This window comes from Sesamum indicum, linkage group LG6 (assembly GCF_026168435.1).
Source record: "Sesamum indicum cultivar Baizhima isolate 11 linkage group LG6, ASM2616843v1, whole genome shotgun sequence".
Taxonomy (NCBI): Eukaryota; Viridiplantae; Streptophyta; class Magnoliopsida; order Lamiales; family Pedaliaceae; genus Sesamum; species Sesamum indicum.
Window position 1 is genome coordinate 17428237 of NC_142662.1, and position 4399 is coordinate 17432635.

The 4399-nt window shown below is 28.0% G+C and overlaps 1 pseudogene; it reads left to right on the forward strand.

The window, feature by feature from the left end:
* The first annotated feature begins 345 nt into the window (after window positions 1–345).
* LOC105164307 (14 kDa proline-rich protein DC2.15 pseudogene) lies at window positions 346–1038 on the forward strand (annotated as a pseudogene).
* The last annotated feature ends 3361 nt before the right edge of the window (window positions 1039–4399 follow it).

Sequence of the window (4399 nt, forward strand, 5' to 3'; positions counted from 1 at the left end):
TCACAAAGGAATTTTCTTGCAAAGTTTTCGTAGTTTGATCACATGTAAGGAATTTATGGCTTTTCCTTAATTTGTGTTGGTTGGACGTGGATGAGTTATTGAGATCTATTTAAATAAGATCAATTACATCTTATTTAAAATTGAAGTAAGAAAAATAAATAACGACTCCTCAAATTCAGATAACTCCAATTCTATAGACTTATCTTTGGATCTGGAAATGCATGGCCAGCTTGTCTTTGCATATTCTACATTTCATCAACCACTTGTACCCTCACAATATTATTAACCAAGAAATGGTTAAAATATTCATATTGTTCATCTATAAAACCCCAGCACTCTTCTCTCCATTTTCCCATCACACAGCCTTGAAGCAAAAGCTGCCACATAGCATTCCATAATCAAGAAATGGCTTCAAGAGCTGCCACATCCACTGCCCTTCTGCTTCTCTTCAACCTTCTCTTCTTCACAATGGTGACCTCAACTTCTGTTCCCTGCCCACCAACACCCAAAACCCCCAGCCACGGCCACGGCCACAAGCCCTCCAAGGCCAAGTGCCCAAAAGACACCCTCAAGTTGGGAGTTTGCGCCAACTTGCTCAACGACTTGGTGCACCTCGTCGTGGGAACCCCACCCAAGACTCCATGCTGCACACTCATTGAAGGCTTGGCAGATCTTGAGGCTGCCGTATGCCTTTGCACAGCCATCAAAGCCAATGTCTTGGGCATTAACCTCAATGTTCCAGTCTCCCTCAGCTTGCTTCTCAACTACTGCGGCAAGAAGGCCCCATCTGGCTTCCAGTGTGCATAAGCCAACCAAGTTTAATTATCCTCTCTACTGTTTATTTTCTAAGTATTTTTTCTGTATGGTCTTTCTCAATATTGTTTCTTTGTGTTATATCAGTTTTCTGCTTAATTATTGGTCCATTTGATTGGCTAATAGAAGGTCTGACCTTCTATTAATTGTCAATATAGCTTCTATTGCAGTACTGATTTTTTTATGGATTTAGCAATAAAATGAAATTATTCAAAGCTTTTCAAATGCTCCATGCTCGACAATTTAATTGGTGACACTAAACGAAAATTTACTATATATTGATTATATTTTTATTGGTTATGAACTAAAATTATCGTAGATAATTATTATTAATCATGATAAAAAAATCAATTCAAAAACTTAAATTATCCACTATGAAAATTATTTTTATATTGATTTTTTGCCATGACAAATAACTTAGAGACAATAGCCAACAACAATTGTTGGTCGTGATCGATAACAATTTATTACGACTATTTACTTTTAACATAACAATTAACTATAGTTAAATGTTAAATTTTTTCTAAAGTGAGGTCCCAAAGTTGCAACACTATTATGACTCCTATTGGAGTAAGGCATGTGAATGGTAGATCAGTAAAACAAAATAAATTATTTCCTATACAATAATTATTACAATTTAAAATATAACAAATCAATACTATCATCACGATTAAAATAAAATTAATACGAATATTTAAGTTTTTACCAAGATTAATCAACAACAGACTATGTTGTACATATGTCCAAAATATTTACCATCAATTTTAGCTTTAGTTAATGTTTTAATTTCATTTGCAAAACATCATTGCGTAGCTATAGATGATTAGTATTAACTATAATTCTTTACCTTTTAACTATAATAATTAACTATAACAAAAAAAAACTCGTATTTTTTTGAGGACAGAATATATAACCCCGCCCCCTTCCCCCTGCGTTTTAAAAAGTTGACTAAAACCCCCTTTTTATTTTAAAACTAGGCTAAAACCCCTTTGTGTTTATTAAACATAGCTCAATCGTCCCTCTCCGTTAGATCTAACTAATGGTGTTAATTTTTTTAGGAAATAACTGTTATACCCTTACTTAATATATGTTATTTCTTATTTTAATGACCGTTAGATCATTTTTGATCAAATATTGATCGTTAGATCTAATCCATTAATCTCAACCGTTACATTTTAAAAAAAAAAATAAAAAGTTTAGATTTAACAAATTATTTAACTTATATTATATATAAATAATTTAAACTTAAAAAATATATTATTATTATATATATAAAAAAAACTAACTACCCTACCCCAACCTAACCCCACCACCATCTCCGTCGCGAGAATCGGTGGTGAATTTTCAAATCGTTGGATCTCCACAAATACTTTACCAAAATAAGTGAGGCTGATCTCGTTAGAATCGTCTTGAAGAGACGAGTTTGATGGTGGTGGTCTGCGGCCAAGACGATCGGACGGTGACGAATCAAAGGCAAACATGTTTGAAGGTCGTGGCTTGAGCTCAGTCTCTCTAGTTGCAAAAACTCAAATTGAAGGTAAATGTTTCTCTTGAAGAGAGGATTCGAATGGTACCACTAACGGCCATAATATCGTCTAGATGGTGCCGGAAATTTAGAGACAAGTTTCCAGGGCCACGAACTCGTTTTCTGTTCAGTTTTTTCTTTTTTCTTTTTAATTTTTTAATTAATTTTAGTTATATTAATTAAAATATATTTTAGTTAATTAAGAATATTTTAAATAATTATAATACTAAAATATTTTAACTAATTAAGAATAATTATAATAATAATTATTGTAATTAAATATATATTTTAATTAATTAATAATTTTAGATTTAACAATTAATAATTATAAAATTATTTGAATTTAAATATAATTTAATCTAGTATTTAATATTAAATAAATCAAATATAATTTAATATTTCAATTTAAATTATAAAAGAAATACAAAAACAAAAAAGGACATTTTAGTAAAAAACACTTAAGAAAAAGATAAAAAACAGTTAAAAAATACCTCACATGCACAAAACAGTTAAAAAATACCTCACATGCACAAAGAGCACGTGTAATGCACATTTCGTTAATTACTAACGAAAGGGGCGTTTGTTACTTAGTTTTACAAAATACAAGGGAGTTTTTAACCTATTTTTAAAATAAAAAAAAAAATTAGCCGACTTTTTTAAAATACAGAAAATTTTATCATTTTGTCTTTTTTTTTTTAAGGATGAAAATTCATAAAGCAAAAGGTGGGGAAATACATTGTTAATCTGGTAAACTAGGGGCAGTCGAATCTCGTCCAACTCTTTATGAAACTTTTTAAAACGCTCCAGAAACCTAGTTGCCTTATTATTATTGTTTTAACGTGTAAGTTCATCACACCAGAAGGAGAAGTTTGGCCGCACTATTCTGAAATTTCAACTTTAGTCCCATACCTTAGATTTAGAATGGTCCAATATTTGAAAATTTTGGATGTTTTACTATTTTGAAATTCTGACAAAATTTCTGCTTTTAGTCCCATAACACAATGAATATTGCATTTTTTGTCACATATGTATTTTAATGGCTTGAGTTTATTAGGTTGATTTAATGGCTTGATATTATTTTTGATGAAATGTTGGTATTATTTCTCTAAAAACTATATTTTATCGACTATAATTTGTGGTGGAAATTATATTTTTAAAGAAAAAGTAAGTCGAATTAAAAAATAATATAAACATATTCAAATTATCTCAAATACAAATAATTATATTTTTTTAAAAAAAGATAAATTTTATTTTTATATAATAATTTATTATTTAAATTGTAATTTTTTGTATTTAAGTTTTAACCTATTTTTTTATTTTTGAATTTGAATTAGTTTTTGATTTGAAATATTGTAATAAACTTTGTCTACAAATCATAATTTATAAAATTTAATTTTTTAAACTAAACAATTAGATAAATTTGAATTTTATATAAATAATATATTAGTTTAAAATATACTTATTTGTATTTGAGACATTTTAACCTATTTTTATAACTACTTTTCATTTGACTTGTTTATTTGGTTTTTGAAAATATTTTAATAAATTTTGACCATATATTATAAATAAATGAAATTTAGTTTTTACAAAAATAATACCAATATTTCATTAATAATAATATCAATCTATTGAAATGCATATAAGACCAAAATGCAACATTGGTCTTGTAGAACTAAAAATATAATTTTATCTTAAATTTTTAACCATATTATATTCAAATTAATCTTATTAGAAACTTAACGTTCAAACTAAACTTATCAAATATAAAAATGAAAAACTCTGGCAATTTTCGAATATCAATAAGTAAAAAAGTAATAAACTACATATATATATACAAAATTTAAGAATTTTAAACGACAAGTAAATCTAGACTATGAATTTTGAAAAGAAAAATTACAAACTTGGTGATTTATGTTAATGAACAAATATGAATTTTTAGAGTATAACTCATTTGGTATCAATATCAAGGGCATTTTAGGATCTAGACCCAACTCATAACCAAAATTGTTATTCCAATGGTGATATAGGCAACGTCTCACATTGAGCGCAAACGAGGAATTT